The 18,878-nt window shown below is 51.9% G+C and overlaps 1 protein-coding gene across 4 annotated transcripts in view; it reads right to left on the reverse strand.

Annotated features, from left to right (window-relative positions):
• CALN1 (calneuron 1) overlaps window positions 1–18,878 on the reverse strand; it is a 554,332-nt gene that overhangs the window by 401,784 nt on the left and 133,670 nt on the right. The window contains exon 1 of one of the 4 annotated variants that reach the window (XM_055134281.1): window positions 16,193–16,323. The exons of 2 other annotated variants lie outside the window; for them this stretch is intronic. The gene's annotated coding sequence lies outside the window, so the exon portion shown is untranslated. Of the gene's footprint in view, window positions 1–15,449; window positions 15,708–16,192; window positions 16,324–18,878 lie in introns of those variants that run through there. One more of the 4 variants, XM_055134279.1, reaches the window with a different exon arrangement.

An 18,878-nucleotide genomic window follows, 5' to 3' on the forward strand; every position in this document is an offset into this window, starting at 1 on the left:
TTCAAGATCACAGAGGGTCAGATGCACCGCTAGATCTCACAGGCTTGTCCTCCTATTGAACTTAAGTAACATCTCTTAAGTAACTTAAGTAAGCATGGCCCATGGCCAAGCATTGTGCCAAGAAGAATGGAGAAAAAATACATAATGGACTGGAGCAATAGCATAGCAGGTAGGGCATTTGCCTTGCACATGACCGACCCAGGTTCGATTCCTCCATCCCTCTCAGAGAGCCCAGCAAGCTACTGAGAGTATCCTGCCTGCATGGCAGAGCCTGGCAAGCTACCCTGGCGTATTTGATATGCCAAAAACAGTAACAACAAGTCTCACACTGGAGACGTTACTGGTGCCCACTCAAGCAAATCAATGAACAATGGGACAACAGTGCGACAGTGCTACATAAATGCACACAAATGCATATGCAAGCACAAAAACAAACATACATAATCAACACTATTCCCTTGTCACTAACAGCGTCAACAACACTTGTCCCACCTTCACTACCATCTTCAACACCAACACCATCAACTCTGCTCCTCCAAATACTAATTCCACCAATACCTTCACCACTACCAAGAAAGCGGTGAGGGTGTGTACCTCTGGAACACTGACAATTGAGAGAAACGGAGAAGAAACAGGAGCTAGGAAGTGTCCTGGGTGAGTGATGTCTCCCTAGAATTGTAACTAGTGTCTTGACCTCTGAATCTTACTACGTAAGAAGTAGCCATGGGGCTGGAGCGATAGCACAGCGGGTAGGGCATTTGCCTTGAACGCAGCTGACCCAGGTTTGATTCCCAGCATCCCATATGGTCCCCTGAGCACCGCCAGGAGTAGTTCCTGAGTGCAGAGCCAGGAGTGACCCCTGTGCATCACTGTGTGTGACCCAAAAAGAAAAAAAAAAAGAAGTTGCCATATTGGAGTCAGGCTTTTAAAAGCTCACCAAGGTGACACAAGGACTACTGTCCCTAGACTAAGGGCATTTGATACACACAAAGAGAGATGCCAAGAAGACAACCAGCTACAAGCCAGGGAAAGAGCCTGGAGCAGAATCTTTCCCTGTAGTCCTCAAAGAGCCGAACTGCAATACCTCCTCCTCCAGCTCCTCCTTCCTGCCCCAGCAGACCTGTGCGATGATGATTTTCTATCACCCATCCCTCCGAGTTTGTGGTGTCTGTCACCAAAACCTTCCCCAAAAGGAATATAGAAAGCTGTGAGGTGAAAATGCAGTCCAACGCTCACTCAGGAGAGAGGCATGAGGAGTGGGTGTCTATGCTGCCCCATGCCGCTGCGTACAGGAAGTGAGTGCAGATGTTCAGTTTCAAGGTGAGGGCACGTGACCTGGGAAGGGGCTGTCCACAGCATCGTCAGCACATGGCAGACTTACAGTTGCAGAGCAGAGACCTGGGAGCGACAGGAGGGTTGGCTAACAGCAAAGAAGGATGGGTCGGACCGGGACGGAGTGAAAATGAACATGCTGGACAAGATCTGATGGTTAAAAGTAGATGAGGGATATTCTTGGTAATCTTCAGTATCAATATTGCAAACCACAATGCCCAAAAGGGGGAAGAGAGAGAGAGAGAGAGAGAGAGAGAGAGAGAAGAAAAGTACCTGCCACAGAGGCAGGCAGGGGGTGGGGGGTGATGGGAGGGAACCTGGGGACACTGGCTGGTGCTGGGAGATATACACTGGTGGAGGGATGGGTGTTGGAACACTGTATGACTGAAATCCAATTATGAACAGCTTTGTAGGGGACTATCTCACATTGATTCAATAAAAGTGGTTTTTAAAAAAAGAATTTTCAAGCTAATAAAAAAAGAGAGAGGGAGAGAGAGTGACAGGTCAGCCCCTCCTACTCGGCGGCCAAGAGGGGCCCACAGGGGAGGCAGCTGGGCAGGCGGAGCAGGAGGTGCGGTTGGGGGGGACCCCGGGCTGAAGGAAGGAAAATAAAGATCTGAACTGAGACGAAATGGAGCCTCATCAGATTGGACATTTTCCGGCAAACATCAGGACGCCGGTTCCTTGGAAAGCCAAGACAAGGAGAGAGGTAAAAGGATGGCGTGCTGAGGCGGACAGAAGAGGGGGCAGTGATGGTTGACAAGCACACAATCTTAGTGTAGGAGGCCAGGCAGCTGCCGGGGTCGAGCAGGAGACTCGGACTGCAGCCTCAGTGGCAGTGATGGGACCGGATCCCCGGAGCTGCCGGAAGGCTCGTGGGAACCGGAGCGCCCAGCTCACGGTGATGCACAGAGCAGGTGAGAACTGGAAACCACAGTGGCTGATTCTCCTCAAGTGCAAGGGCCACAGAGTGGGTACAGCAGGGGCTCGGGTCAGGAGGGTCACGGGTCCAGGGTTCTGAGCAGCACTCAGGTCAGGGTTCTGGCATGCAAATGTCATCTTTAGACAAAGGTCCTCAGCTCTGACCTGAGGCAGGGGCTCAAACTCACCCCTCCCTTGGGCCCTGCAAATGACCTGTCATGCTAGCATTTAGTCTTGCACGTGGTCATGTCCACACCACAAAGGCAGGCCCGAGCACTGCTAAGGGGGGCATGCCCTCCAACCCTAAACTGCTCACCATCTGCCGCTTGACAGCCGGTCGCAAAAGTCCTTCCCTACAGACGTCCTGTGCAGTGGGTCTGGATTGAGGGAGATGAACTGGCTGGTGCCCACTCCCCGCCCCCACCTCAGACCGAGGGCAGAGTGACGATGGCAGAAGTCTGCCTCCAGATGTCCTGTCCGTCACACAGGCCTGACAAGTGGGAGAACTCAGGCTGTACAGCAGGTTGCAGAAGCCCCACTATACACTCAGAAGGGGGACATGCCCCCACCAACATGAACCTCACCCCCCGTCTCTGGGACAGAAATCCCTGGAGCTGCTCGGGTCACAGTCCCAGGAGCCAGGGACATTGGAAGGTCAATGGGCAGGCAGCAAAGGAGGATAAAGGCCAAAACAGAGCCCTCCGGAGCCCACCTGGTCTCTAAGCCCAGTGCTCCACAAGGCCCCTGGTATCCGGGGTGACCCACCTACCAGCAGGTCTCTGTTCACAGCCATCTGCAGAGAACTAGGAAGGCCAAGCCTGGGAAACATGAGTCCAGCGGGTAAGAGGGAAAGGGAAGAAGTGTCTGTGTGGACCATGTCCTAGGGGGGTTCCAGCGGCCCCTGAAATAGCCTGGACAGATCTAAATTCAGGTGCAGTGAGGGGAGTTCAGGGACTTAAGAGCGAGACTTCTAGGTCATGCGTGAGGCCTCACAGCTCATTAGCGGCTGGATTTCAGCAGATCCTTCTCAGCTGCCATCCCCGATGGTGTCCACATCTCACCAGTGGGCTCTCAAGTCGCAGGATGAAATGGTGACTCACGGGAAGTGTTTAGGAAAAGGGAGTTTCTATACTGCTTGCTCTAACTCTTCTCACTCAATCTTGTTATGTTCTTTCCTGAACCACCTCTCCCCGCCCAAGTCTAGTTGGTTTAAAGACTGGATAGGGTAAGATAGAGACATGGCTGAGAAAGTCCCCAGGCCTCAAACCACCCCCACCCCCACCCCGTCTCCATCTGCATAAGGAACACAAGGCAGAAAGAGTTGGGCAGGACACAGTCCTGTCACCACTGACATGCTGGAACAGGTAACTTGAGTTAAAAAGGTGGGGGGAAGAATCCAACAAAATATAATTTATTAGTCATCATGCACAGCACACATCACGGCTGGGTGGTAAATGCCAAGAACATCAATTATGAACTATTCTTACAACAGGTTTAACATATTCACCGTGACATCCAGAAACCTATATGTTGCCGAGGTGCTTTATTTTGCTTTTAAGGACGGGAGGAAAATATTTGGGATGGGAAATGGCAAAGGTCACTATTGCCCACGAAGGAGGACAGCCTGCCTCGGCGTCCCACCTGGGAGCAGGTCTCGGAGCATCTGTCAAGGTGTCAACTCCAAACGCAGGAGTGAAGGACTCGGGCAAGCTCCATGCACCGACTCAAGTCAGTGGGGAGCTGGAGGGAGGATGGAAAATCACAGGATGATTAACAGGAGCATCTCTTGCGCACAGGTGCCTCTGGCGTGACTGTGCTCAGACTTCCTGGGGTCTCTGCCTCTTGATCCCCAGCACAGGAGCAGCAAGGGGTACCCCACAGGCCTTGCCGGGACCGAGAATAGGCCGCCCAAGGACAGGAGAGTGCTTGGCCTGTGGCCCCCCCAGGGCTGATAAGCCTCATGGTGAGTGCTCGCCGAGAGCAACGTCCTGGAGGGGGGTTGGAGGCTCCTCGGGGCTGAGACTGAGTCAGCAGTGGTCAGGGCAGCAGGGGCAGGCTCTCGGGCCTGTCCCTGAGTGAACCCAAGGTGGGGTGACCTCACAGAATGGCAAAGACTCCAGATGCCTCCAGGTGAGACTAAGTCAGTGAGTCGGGAATCAGATTCTCCCCCACAGCACATGGGACAGCAGGGTTTTCTGTAGAACAAGATGCCCAGGGAAGCTGCCACCTCCTCTACTTGAGATACGACACTCTGGAGGCCTGACTCCCCAAGGGGGCTGGACAGCAGAATGACTTGTGGGGCTCGCTTATTTCTTAGTTTACTCTCCTCTCCTTTCTTCTTCTCTCTCTCTCTCACCCTCCACCTCTACCACTGCCTCCTCCCTCAACCAGCACAACCTCCAATCAGGCTAGAACTTTCTAAAGTTCGTCTTTCACACAGGGATCTCCAAGCACACAGACCCTGAGATCTGGAACTGCAAAGGCCAAAGAGTTCATGGCTACATCCTGCACATCAGGCACCGGCCCCGGCGTGCAGTCTGTGGGAAGATCACTGTGCCTCCAGCACCCACGCCCCACTCATAAAGATGCAACATCTCCCCATTGCCCAGTGCCAGCATGGGGGTCCGTGGACCTGAGGTCCAGTTTTCTGACACAGGCATGTATCTCTTTGGGTTTGGGAACCTGAGAACATCAGTCATTCCTTAAAGATTACTAGGAGGGCTGGAGCTATAGCACAGCGGGTAGGGCGTTTGCCTTGTACACAGCCGAGCTGGGTTCGATTCCCAGCATCCCATATAGTCCCCCCAAACACTGCCAGGACTAATTCCTGAGTGCATGAGCCATGAGTAACGCCTATGCATCGCCGGTGTGACCCAAAAAAGCGGAAGAAAAAGAAAGAAAGAAAGAAAGAAAGAAAGAAAGAAAGAAAGAAAGAAAGAAAGAAAGAAAGAAAGGAAAGAAAGAAAAGAAAGAAAGAAAAGAAAGAAAGAAAGAAAGAAAGAAAAGAAAGAAAAGAAGAAAGAAAGAAGAAAGAAAGAAAAGAAATCACTAGGAGCCAAATGCATCGGCGGTGTGACCCAAAAAGCGGAAGAAAGAAAGAAAGAAAGGAAGGAAGGAAGGAAGGAAGAAGGAGAAAGAAAGAAAGAAAGAAGAAAGAAAGAAAGAAAGAAAGAAAGAAAGAAAGAAAGAAAAGAAAGAAAGAAGAATAAAGAAGAAGGAAGAAAGAAAGAAAGAAAGAAGAAAGAAAAGAAAGAAAGAAGAAAGAAAGGAAGGAAGGAAGGAAGGAAGGAAGGAAGGAAGGAAGGAAGGAAGGAAGAAAGAAAGAAAGAAAGAAAGGAAGGAAGGAAGAAGGAAGGAAGGAAGGAAGGAAGGAAGGAAGGAAGGAAGGAAGGAAGAAAGAAAGAAAAAGAAGAAAATCACTAGGAGCCAAATGCATTGCCAGTGTGACCCAAAAAGTGGAAAGAAAAGAAAGAAAGAAAGAAAGAAAGAAAGAAAGAAAGAAGAAGAAGAAAGAAAGGAAGGAAGGAAGGAAGGAAGGAAGGAAGGAAGAAAGAAAGAAAGAAAGAAGAAGAAAGAAAGAAAGAAAGGAAGGAAGGAAGGAAGGAAGGAAGAAAGAAAGAAAGAAAGAAAAGAAAGAAGGAAGGAAGGAAGGAAAGGAAGGAAGGAAGGATGGAAGGAAGAGAAGGAAGGAAGGAAGGAAGAAGAAAGAAAAAGAAAAATCACTAGGAGCCAAATGCATTGCCAGTGTGACCCAAAAAGTGGAAAGAAAAGAAAGAAAGAAAGAAAGAAAGAAAGAAAGAAAAGAAAGAAAGAAAGAAAGAAAGGAAGGAAGGAAGGAAGGAAGGAAGGAAGGAAGAAAGAAAGAAAGAAAAGAAAGAAAGAAAGAAAGGAAGGAAGGAAGGAAGGAAGGAAGGAAGAAGAAAGGAAGGAAGAAAGAAAGAAAAAGAAAAATCACTAGGAGCCAAATGCATTGCCAGTGTGACCCAAAAAGTGGAAAGAAAAGAAGAAAAGAAAGAAAGAAAGAAAGAAAGAAAGAAAGAAAGAAAGAAAGAAAGAAAGAAAGAAGAAAGAAAGAAAGAAAGAAGAAAGAAAAGAAAGAAAGAAAAGAAAGAAAGAAAGATAGATCACTAGGAGCCAAACAGGAAGCCAGCAGTACTTGAAACCCAGAGATCTGGGAGAGCACCGGGAGCTGGAGTGAAAGGCGAAGCTCCAGCTGTAGCTGAAAACGGGTCAGTGGTTTCAACCTGAGCCCATCAAGTGGCTCACGGAGGGAAGGGAGCAAACCCCAGTGCAGCCTGAAGAGAGAACCCAGGGAGAAGCCGTGGCTCACCATCCTTGACTTTGCACCAAAGTGACAGAAGTGGACAGCAAAGACAGAGCCTGAGCTTCGGGCATGAAGCACGCTTGGCTCTGAGAGGGCAGAGTGAGGAGGGGGTTTGAGCAGGAAGGCGATGAGGGTAATGGTGGTCCCCCACGTAGCAGGTGCTGATGACCTGGGGCCCTGGGCTCGAGACGGGCTTTGCTGCATCCTTACCTTCTCCCCTGGACACGGGGATTAGGCTGATGATGTGCCGACACAGCACCCCGCACGATGCAAGTTTGCTATTATTATTTGCTAACTTCCTGCTGGATCTGGGATGTGTTGTTTATGTGTTCTGGGTACAAATGAATCACCACCCATCTCAACCAGATTAAATTAAATAACAGAGTAACCGGTTTTAAGGAACAGCAGCGAGGGAAGCGCTGGAGACTGAACTGCTGCATCGACGTGCCAGTACAGATGTTTGAGGTTTTCTTACCAGGCTATAAAAATGTTTACACAGTAATTAGGCCTGTTATCAGTACACAAACAGATTACGCTTCACAGAATGAAATGAACAGCTCAGAAACCCTCCCAGTTTTTCATCAGGTTCAGAGAGCTTTCCTCATTCTCAGATTAGCCAAAATAAATTTATTTTCCCCACACAGAGGCCCTGCTGAGTGTAGGGAAGGGGTGCCCCGGTGGGGTCGGCCCCTCCAGCAGGGTGCATGCAATTTGCTGCCGGATCCTCATTTCTCTCATCTGTGAAATGAGATCGCTAAGGTCCTTCTTAAATTCCAATGGTCTTGTGACTTCACAATCATCCTCTGCTAAGCACATATTTGCTTTTCTCTTCACCAAGAAATGATGTGATTAATTAAAATAATGACAGGAAAGGCAAATCATTCCGCTGAATGGCGTAATGAGAGTCCCATCCGACACCGCTCGGCGACATCAACTCGAGTCTAGAACGGTTCCTTCCTGCCACTTCAGGGCCCCAAACCTCTCTAGCCTCGGCCCGGGGCAGCTCTACAGGACACTCGGGTGGCAGCTCCGTGTCAAGCGTCAGTGACTGTTTTGCTTTCCCTGTTTTCAATGGATAACATTTGTGCTGCAATAAAGTGTTCCCAAAACAATTAGCTAAGCTCCCTAATTTTCATATTAGCTAACTTTTGCTAATGAAAAAGTGCAAGTGATTTATAATGGTACTTCCAAGTTTTGGGTTTCGATACTAGAGCAATAATGGTTAAATACCAGAGATGAACCTGTAATGAATATATAATTGCTCTATTCTTTATACGTAATAAAATATGCTTTCAGTGAACATTCTGAATACTGAAAAGGCAAGGTTCCAGGTCCTCTCATGACTGCGTATGTTCAGCTTTTCAAAATGATTTTATTCTGTTTGTTGGTGGGGGGGTGGGTAGGGGGGAAGTAGGGAGTCGGGGGGAGGTGTGGAAGGTCATCTAGATTTCAAGCTGTGAATTCAGTAGGAAGGACTTTTAGAGAGTAGTTTTGAAGATAGGATAATTTGCAGAGAAATAGTTCAAAATTCTCCAACAACAGGAAAGATGTATGTACAAATAGGAAAAAAACTATCTAACATGAACAGGATCTGCAGACTGAGAGTATATAAAGGTGTACTGTCTTTGTACGTAACATTTCTGTATTGTTTTCATTAAAAACAACTTTGCTTTTGGGGGTGGAGAGGTGATCGTACATCAGGTGAAGGCACTTATCTTGCATGTGGCCAGGTCAGTTGAATCTCCACACCATATATCGTCCACTGCCAGACATGATCTCTGAGCACAAAGCCAGGAGCACCATCGAGGTATGACCCCCTCAAACCAAAACCAAATAAACAAACAACACCCAACTTTTCTTTAATAACAGAATTATTTTTATAAGGACAAGTGGTAGGGAGTCTAGGGCACCTAGGTGGTGGGGAAGGGTCAGTTAGTGAAAGTGTACATCAAAATTAACACTATTGTTGCAACCATGTTACCTAAAAGCAGATAGATAGATAGATAGATAGATAGATAGATAGATAGATAGATAGATAGATAGATAGATAGATAGATAGATAGATATGTGGTGTATAATTTTTGTTTTGGGATAACCCCAGCAATGCTCAGGGTTTACTCTTGGCTCTGCATTCAGGAATCACTCCTGGTGGGCTCAGGGGGAGCAGATGGGATACCAGGGATCAAGTTCAGGTCAGCCATGCACAAGGCAAGCATCTTACCCCTGTACTATTATTCTGCCACTACGCACCACCCCCCACCCCAACCGCTGATGTATTTGCAAGGCATAAAACAATGATCATCAGTAAGTTTGGGTGCAAAATAGCAAACGATCCTTTGTCTCCTAACATGGGGCTTTTGCCATTAAAATTTTCCAAAATTAAAATGGTAGGAAAATTATTTGGTAGACAGTATATTCAATACATTTGGAATCATCCATGTCTATATCTTTTAAACAACTTGGATGATGATATAAAAAATGTGTGCTGATTTAAAAAAAAATCAAAATAATTCTTTTTTTTTTTTTTTGGTTTTTGGGTCACACCCGGCAATTCGCAGGGGTTACTCCTGGCTCATGCACTCAGGAATCACTACCTGGCGGGTGCTCCGGGGACCATGTGGGATGCTGAGAATCGAACCCAGATTCGGCCACGTGCAAAGGCAAATGCCCCTACTCGCTGTACTATTGCTCCAGCCCCTCAAAAAAAAAAATAATTTTTAACGCCAATACCATTGGACCTAAACTATTGACATTTCTGGTCCACTTCTTTTCCATTGTATTCTTGTTCGATTTTTAAAAACAAAACTGCAATTGTACTATAAATATGGTTTTTTTTCTGTCCCCAGAAAAATTGTTTAATTGGTACATTGAAAACCACTACAATTAAGGTCACCAAAGCACTTTCCGCTCCATCTGTTGCTCTTAAGCAGTACATTTCATTTTACTGCTCTTGTTTTCCTGTCTTCAAAATGAATCAAAACTCACTTTAATTGTTCCAAGGTAGTGAATACAGAATGTTCAGTTGCCAGCGCGAGTCTTCTGAGAACTGTAAATTAAATGATGTCAACCTCCCATTTTAAAAGCTTTTGGGGGCAGAAGAGGCAGGGACCGAGATTAAGGCCCATGTCCCCATGTATTGGTTTGCACCCCCTGGTCCTGGAGACAAGCTTAAGAGGTCCCCTAAAAGCACAGGGCCCCAGGGGTTGGAGCGATAGCACAGCGAGTAGGGCGTGTGCCTTGCATACAGCCGACCCGGGTTTGATTCCCAGCATCAACCCTGTGCATCGCCGGGTGTGACCCAAAATGCCAAAAAGCACAAGGCCCAGACAGCATCACATACTCAGGCCACGAATCATCAGGGTGTCCCGAGGCTCCGGATCCTAACTGGGAGACCCCAAAAGATAATTTAAAGTAAAACTGAATTAAATTAAAACCCTCCAGTCATCTCTATCCTCCACTCATCCCTATCAAGCTCATGTCGAACCCAAACTCTATAGGGTAACCCGAGGTCCCCGCAAACCAGCCCCCGTGTCTCAGAGCCATGTGCCACATATTTTCTCTTTCTCTATGTTTTCTTTAAAAAAAAAAACTATGCCTCGGGGCTGGAGCAATAGCACAGCGGGTAGGGTGTTTGCCTTGCACGTGGCCGACCCGGGTTCGATTCACAGCATCCCATATGGTCCCCTGAGCACTGCCAGAAGTAACTCCTGAGTGCCAGGAGGTAACCCCTGTGCATTGCCGGGTGTGACCCAAAAAGAAAAAACAAAACAAAACAAAACAAAAACTATGCCTTACATCACTAGAGCAGAAGAGTATCACTCTAATTCACTGTTTTCCACGGGACTTGAACCGACCACTACTGAATGAATGAATGGAAATGTTTTCAAAGTTTCCAGATTTGTAGGAGATTTGTAGGGCAGAAGAGAAAGTAACCTACTTTACAAGGCCTTCTTCACGGCGGCACAACCCCTTCCTGAGACTGGAAACTAGGTTAGCACCTTCGCCCGAAGCCCGGACACTGCGACCTGCCCGGAGCTCAACCAGTGGGAAAACCAGCAAGTTAGACGTTGCCAGACTCCCAATACCCACACCAGAATCCAGCTGGGCACCCAGCTGCCCTGTCCCCTACTCCACATTAATTAGCTCATCCTTCCTGCAGGAACACACACGTCTTCACGGTCTCTTTCTCAGGATCACTTTTATGTCCTGTCAGAAAATTACCTCTCCCCACGGGCACTGGTGGAGGGATGGGTACTCGGTCATGGTACCCAATGAAACATAGGCACGAGAGTTTGTAAGCCTGTAACTGTACCTCACAGTGATTCATTAAAAAAATTAAAATTAGGGGCTGGAGCGGTAGCACAGTGGGTAGGGCGTTTGCCTTGCACCCGACCGACCCGGGTTTGATTCCCAGCATCCCATATGGTCTCCCCGAGCACCGCCAGGAGTCATTCCTGAGTGCAAAGCCAGGAGTAACCCCCGAGCATCGCCGGGTGTGACCATAAAAGAAAAAGAAAATTAAAAAAAAAAAAAGAAAGAAAATTACCTCTCCCCCTTTTAAAAAGTTCCCTAGATATATGAAGAGCCAGAGTGAGGCCAACTGGACAATTCTTCTGAGCCTTTTTTAATGGCAAATAATAATAAAATGATGATGAAGTTGATGGTGCTAAAAGACAACATTATTTCCTTCCATGGACTCATCTAAGAAAAGCTCTAACGTAGTTGCTGCTACTAAGATCCCCTCCTCTCTGCGCTCTGTCAGCCCCGGGCCTCGGAGCTGACAAGCTCCACACATCTTCTTGCTTCTCCTTCAGAAGCTACCATAGCTGGTCTCAGCTCTCCCGACCCAAGAACCCTCATACTTCATTCTATGCGTCTGCTGAATTCCCGTTGTCCCTCCCCTTGGGCCACCTCTCCCTACCCAGGGGAGCTGCTCAAAGGCATCCACGATCACACGCGGCTCCTCTCTCCACTGCCTTGACCATGATGTCCAAACTGCCAGCTGTTTCTTGCGTGTTTCCTCCATGTGCGGTCTTCCCTCTCTCCAGCTGCCAACTCCCCTCCCTCGGCAAAAGAATGCCCAGCTGGGGCCAAGCGCCTTCCACTTGGTCCTTTCCGCTCAGCTTCCACATCACTTGCTTCCCAGTCGCCTTCCTGCTGGCCCTCTCTCTCTCTCCCTAACGGTGTCCTTAACACGCGGCTTCCTTCCTCACTCACCTCTGCGCAATCTGAGGACAGGCACCGGCTCCCATCAATTTATTTATCTGCACTTCATAACACACACTCTTGTTAAAATGTGAAATGGCTTGAGAACATAAGTCACCATGAAAGCCCCAGGTTGGAGGCGACAATTGTGTTCCCATTGTCTTCCTTTCAAACCACATCCAGAATTCCCCTCCACTCCCACTGCAGAGCAGTTCCACCTGGTGTGGGGCAGAGGTGCCTGTTTCATGAGCGGCGGCCACTGCTGCAGGTACCACCTGCAGATACCACCTCGTGATGGGCGAGTAACGTGCAAAGATGCCGCCCAACACACAGCCATAGATGGGTGATCTGCACCTAGCAGCAGCAGCTTCCAGTCAAGCTCATCTGGGTGCCAGCCTTCCACAACAACCACCATGGGGGCTTGGTCAGGGTACAGTGGGGGTCCTCCTTCTCCCGTCACTGGGCAGGCCTGGCTCTCCTGCGACCAAGTGTCGGAAGCAGAAGTGAGACTCGGACCTGCATTCACTCAGCAGACACAGGACACCCACGGTGGCCCTGACGCTCAGCACTGCCCTAGAGGTCAAAGGTTACTACAAGACTGACCGGCAGATCCTAAGAGTGAGCCCTGGCCTGAGAGAATCAGGAACTCCGGCTTCACAGAATTGAGCCATCACCCTGTTTCTTGCTTCTAAGCTACTCAGCAGCAGGGAAGGCATTTAGCCTCCCTCAACAGCAGTTTCCAAATGTGAGAAATAAGAACGATGTGAGCATAAATGCCTGGCACGGTAGGGGCTCAGAAACCTGAATTAGACCGGGGAGGTGGCCCAAAGTGCCGGAGCACAGTCTCTGCATGGGGGAAGCCCAGTTCGATTCCTAACACCACAGGGTCCTCCGAGCAATGCCAGCAAACCCCAAGTTTATAACACATCAGTGCTGCCAAATGTGGCCCCCCCCCCAAATATAAGAATCACTGCCACTGTCACTATCATCCTGTTGCTCATCGATTTGCTCGAGCGGGCACCAGTAATGTCTCCATTGTGAGACTTGTTGTTACTGGTTTTGGCATATCAAATACACCATGGGCAGCTTGCCACGCTCTGCCATGTGGGCTAGATACTCTCGGTAGCTTGCCGGGCTCTCAGAGAGGGACAGAGGAATCGAACCCGGGTCGGCCCGTGTGCATGGCAAACACCCTACCCGCTGTGCTATCGCTCCAGCCCAATTAAAAAAATAATAAAATAAAATTTAAATTTGAACAAAGGGGCCTCATAAGATCTTAAATGTCTTTCTTTTATTTTTTTTGCTTTTTGGGTCACACCCAGCAATGCTCAGGGGTTACGTCTAACTCATGCACTCAGCAATGACTCCTGGCAGTGCTCAGGGGACCATATGGGAGGCTGGGAATCAAACCCGGGTCGGCTGCGTGCAAGGCAAACGCACTACCCACTGTGCTATCGCTCCAGTCCCAAGATCTTAAATGCCTTAAGCATTTCCCTAGCCCAGAGATGTCCCTCAGTCTCCAAACTAGCACCCACTTCTGCCATCCCACTAGGATGGGCCAGGCAGAGCAGAGCTGCAAGGATCAGGGCGGACAACACCATTCCACCAAGGCCACTCGTTATAAAGAAAAAGAAATTTCTAGACTGCCTAATGTTTCCGGCTTCCTCCGGCAGAGGTGAGTGGCAAACTCAAGAACGTGCAGCTCTCACGCATGCGCACACAGCCCCACTGCGGCCGACCCCACCGGCCCTTCCGAGGAAAGGGAGGCTGCGTCCCCCCCACGCCTTGCCCATCACCTTCTCCAACAGCAGCAGCGGAACGAAATTATCTTCTTCCTAAAAAGCCCTTCTCCTGCACCCTCACTGGCAGCGGTTACAACGCGAGTTCAGAGAAAGGGGATCTGGATGAACAATTCTCGGGGAATTTAGTATACCTCCAATAAAATACCCTGAGGACTGGCTTCCAGAGAGTTCTATTTTCATTTCTCCACTTGGATACTGCCGCGATCACTTCACCTGGGAGACGGGCTTCTCAGTCGCTCTTTAGAGTCCTTCAGGCAGCGAGAGCATCAAAGTGCTAGGGACTTGAGGAGACCAGGAAGGGACACTGCACTGGCCTCCACCCCAGCAGGTGGCTCGGCCAGCCACGGAGTCGAGGCCTCTGAACACCCAAGGAACTGGCCAACAGCCCCTAGGGCCCAGGAATAAACCCTAAGTTGTGGTATCTAAACTGCACCGATGCAGAGAATTTAGAATTCCATCAAAGCCTCAGCAATCGGTAGCAAATTAAATCAGGACTTCATTTCTTGCCCTAACACTTCCTTCCACCCCACAGAAATAAATAAATATGTATAATAAGATCAAAAGTCACCACCAAGCCCAGGAGGGAAGCTGAAGTTGAGCTGCTGGGGGAAAAAAAAAAGAAAAAGGAAGAAAACGTGCTGCTCTAGTCTCCAGACAATTTCACACCAAGTGGCTTTAAACCCCTTTCCAAAGCACCAAAGCCTAAATTGAAAAACAGTTCCTCCTTCTGACCGTTAAGTCAACCGTTACAGAAGCAGAACGTGGAAATCCTAAGAATACATAAGTTTGCCTGGCGGCCCAAATGCAGCCCGTGGCCTCCCGGGCAGAAATCGACCCATTCTTCCCAGGCAAGGTCACCTCGGCGGTGCTACCGAGAGGGTGCCTAGCGCAGCCTCACCAGTGCAGCTGCTGTCATCAGCGCTAATCAGACTCGGTGCACACGACCCAACGCAGCCACATCAGTCAGCACCCACAAGTCGCATTTTCGGCGAGAATCAGGCTCAGGGCCTGGGGATGGCGCCCCGGCCTTGGCACCCACGGAACTGCAGGCACCTTGCACTGGAGCTAAAGGTGCACCTCCAGCCAGGAGGACGCTCTGCCCATGCCTCCTCCTCCTCCGAAGCCAGGGGTGCTGGGGTGCGGGCGCGGGAGGGGGCGGGGGGTGGCGCACGTGGCTGGCGCCGTGGAGGCCCACGTCGACCCGGAGCCCGGGCGGGCATCGCTGTCCCGTCGGGGAGAGGCGTCCCCCGGCTCGCTCGGGCCCCGAGGCCAGCCCAGAACTACCTGCTGCTGCCTGGGCGCCCTCGGGCCAAGTCCGGGAAGTTCGCTCCCCGCCGCGCCGGTGCCGGCCAGCGGGGCCAGCGCGCTAAGCCCGGACTCGGGCAGAGCCGGCGGAGCCGCCCGGGAGCCAGAACAGGGGCGCAGCGGGGGTGCCCCGGGCGCAGCCCACGGCAGGTCCCGAACCGGGCTGCCCGCGGCCTCCCGCTCACCCCGCGCTCGCCGGTGGAGGCGCCGGGGGGTGGAGGGGGGGTTGCTCTCCCGCCTCCCACCTCGCTCTCCATCGCCATGACGCCGCCCTGCCCTCCCACCTGGCCGCGGGCAGCGCCCTCCCGGCCCCCCGCGGGGCCCCGCAGCCCACACGCGCCGCGGCCCCTCCCCAGCCCCACGCGGGCCCGGCGAGCGGGAGCCCCCCTCACCCCACCCACCCCAATCCCGGAGAGCCAGGTGGCCCGGGCGGCCCCGCCGGTGCCAACAGGTACGGGAGGCGCCGCCGATCGCCCGCCGCCCGCCCCCTCCGGGGCCCCGGGTCCGAGTCGCGGGGGAAGGGTCGAGGCGAGGGCCGGCGCGCGGGCGGCCGCACTCACCTCTGGCTGGGCCGGGGCCGGCCGCGCGGGCCCGCAGCCCCAAGCCCGGCTTCCGAGGCGCCTCGGCGCGGCGCGGGGGGCGGCCTGGCAGGCACGCAGGGAGGGGGCGGCGCTCAGCCTCACGCTCACACCCCCAGCCCGCAGCCGCGGCCCCGCGCCGGCATCCCCGCCGCCGCCGCCGCCGCCGCCGGCTCCCACGGCGCCCCCGGGCCGCTCCCCACGCGCGAGCTGGCCGCGCGGCTCCCCGTCCTCGTCCTCGGCGCCCGTCTGGGGACGTGCCCGCACCCCGGCACGGCGCGCCGCTCTACCCCGCCCGCGCCCGCCCGCTCAGCCCATGTGCGCGGCGGCCACGCTGCGCCCCGGAGCCCAGCGGCCGAGGCCCCGGCGGAGTTGCGCGCCCCAGAAACTCCATGCGGCGCCGGCCGCCTCCCCGGAGGGGGCCCCCCCGGGGTGGGGGGCCTGGGGTCGCCCGCAGCGCCCCGCCTGCCTGGCTCTGGTCTTCGCCCGCGCCGGGCGCCGGGGTTCGGGGCTCGCCTTGGCCGCCCGTGCACCTCCCACCCGGCCGCCCCGAGGTCGCGGAGACCCCCCACCCTACACACACCGCCCCCCGCCCTCGAGCCTCTCCAGTGGCTCCCCGGTTTCCAGGCAGCGCAACCTGAGGAACGCCTCGCCTCGGCGCGCGCGCGCACACACACACACACACACACACACACACACACACACACACGCACACGCACACGCACCGCACACCCTGGCACCCGCGGGGGGCGAGCTGGCGCTCGGCAGACGGTCCTCCTTCCTTTCCTTCCCAGGGAAGCTGCCCACGTTAACTCCAGCAACTGCTGCTCCTCCGTATTGGACAGCTCGCCCGAGCGCCCCCCACCTTAACTACTTCGTCTCCGGCGCCCACACGGGCCCAGCACACCTGCGTCGGTGGAGGCAGCTCCCCGGGTTCACCTGCCCCGCCCAGGCCCGCTCCCCTGGGCCTGAGCACGCGTGCCGGGCGCCCCCCCTCTCCCTCCCCCAGCTCCTGCCGGGGTCACAGCCTGAATCCCACCGGGAGGGGGGGCATGCTTGGATACAGGTAGGCGCCCAGATCTAGCGTACTCCCTAATCCCCTGCCTGGCGCTGACCTCTGGCCGCCACTGCCAGACTGACCCTTCCTAGGTCCATGACTCTGGGCAGGGCGTGAGTTTGGAGCGTCCTGGCACCGTTTCTGGCCCCAACCTGTCTCCCTCACAGGTCCCCAAATACACAGCGCAACCAAGGTTTGTGTCGTGAAGAGAAGGGGGAAAATAAAAACATGGAGATTGGAATCTCTCTGTCCTGCTCAGTCTCTTTCTGCTCCCCCACGGGTGTGCCAACAGCCCACCTGGTGAGGCGGCACCCTCCTTTCCCAGGACTCCCCATTTCTTTCTGCCTCTGGGTGGCTCACCAGCTCAGGTGCCTCCAATTCCCAAAATCAAAAGAGGGAGAGAGACAGAGACAAAGACAGAGAAAGCAGGAAATTCTCACTCCCAGTCGGGAACAAAGCTTCTCTTTCCGACAGCTTAGCAATCACCGCTGTGCTGGCTGGCATCGCTGCCAAGGGAGTTTGGGCATGGCCTCTGCCAGCCCATAGTACAAGTTAATCTCGGTGCTCTCCTTCCCTGCACCTCCTGGTTTGGAGCCTGGTGTGTTCCTCTGGTTCCCGGAGTCCTCACTACTGAACCCATCCTTAGTGGTTAAGCAGTTAGCCATTCGCTACCAGCTGTCGTGGTCCTATTCTGTGCCAGTCCTATGTCCACACTGCCCAATAGCCTTCTTGAACCACTGGCTGAGTCCTGTGCACCTAGTTCAGAAATGTGCACAGAAAACACTTCCAGGGATTTCTATGAAGAAGTATAGGACGATGGACATTGGTGGAGTCTCCACACAATCTTACCCTTGAGCCCCTTGGTTTGGACGAAAGCCACATCTCCCCATCTGTTGCTTCCGTAAGCAATTCTCTTGTCGCTTTCTGGATGGTCACCAGGGTGCCTCAGCTGCTTCTCAAGTCTGTACACATACGTGAAGCTCCAAACGAAACATAGGGCTCCCGTTTAGTCAGGCGGACATGGATTCAAGTCTCTTTCCTCACTGACTGTCTTTGTGAACGTGGGTGAGCTGTTTGTTCATGTGATCTCCCTGTCTCCTTCTAAAATGGGGATAAATCAAAACATCTACCCCCATCATGTTGTAAAGATTCAATGTGACCATATGAAATACCAATACTCTCGGTTAAGTCAGCAATTTTCCACATATTATTTGTGGTCATTATTGTTGAGCAGTTAAAATAGGGCCTCAACGGGTGGATCAAGACTGCACTGACCTAAGCTAGTAAACCCAGTGACCTCAAGCCCCTCATAGAAACCTGAGGCAGACACGTCCAGGTGACTTCCTAGAGGGTGCAGGTTTACAGGCCCTGGCACTCTTGTCCCAATTTTTACTTATCTGTTCAATATATGCTTAGCAATGGTTAAAATGTGACAGTTCCTTTGTATTAAAATACCAGTCATTAGGGGCTAGAGAGATAGCACAGCGGGTAGAGCATTTGCCTTGCACGCGGCCGACCCAGGTTCGATTCCCAGCATCCCATATGGTCCCCCAGCACTGCCAGGAGTAATTCCTGAGTGCAGAGCCAGGAGTAACCCCTGTGCACTGCTGGGTGTGACCTCCCCCCAAAAAATACCAGTCACTGAATTAAACACACACACACACACACACACACACACACACACACACACACACAAACCACCAGCCCCAGATAAGGCACTGTCTTCCTGAGCCAAAGATAGGTTCAAATCCCACCTACGGTACCGAGTAATACATTTTAAACTTTGGAGTGAAAAGTGAAGTAAAACTATGGACCCAGAGAGATACATAAGGCATTTTCCTTGCATATTGTTCAGCCTGTTTTGATCCTTGGCACCATATATGTCCCCCACGCACTGTCAGGAGTGATCCCTGAGTGCAGAGTCAGGAATAAGAACAGCCTAGTATGACTCTTCCCTCGCCCCCTCACACACACACACACACACACACACACACACACACACACAATACCAAAGAAATTCCTGTTCCAATAATCAGAATGGAAGCTAATTTACCTATCACAAAATGGCTGGGAGGGGTTTTTCTTTATCCTCATTTGTAGCTGGGTTAGCATGTGTTAGGCAAGATTGAGGATGTTAAGGGGTCTGCTCTTTCCTAGTGAGAAACAGGCAAGAACATCAAACATCACTTAGGTAAGAGGTAAGAAGGAAGACAGAGTTTTTCAGACATTCCACCATAGTTCAGACTACAAAATGTAGTGGATTCTTTTTCAGTTTTTCCTTTTGGGGGGGATGGTGGGATTTGGGGTCATCCCTGACAGTGCTCCAACTACTGGTTCAGTGCTGTAGGGTCCCC

Source organism: Sorex araneus, chromosome 4 (genome assembly GCF_027595985.1).
Source record: "Sorex araneus isolate mSorAra2 chromosome 4, mSorAra2.pri, whole genome shotgun sequence".
NCBI lineage: Eukaryota > Metazoa > Chordata > Mammalia > Eulipotyphla > Soricidae > Sorex > Sorex araneus.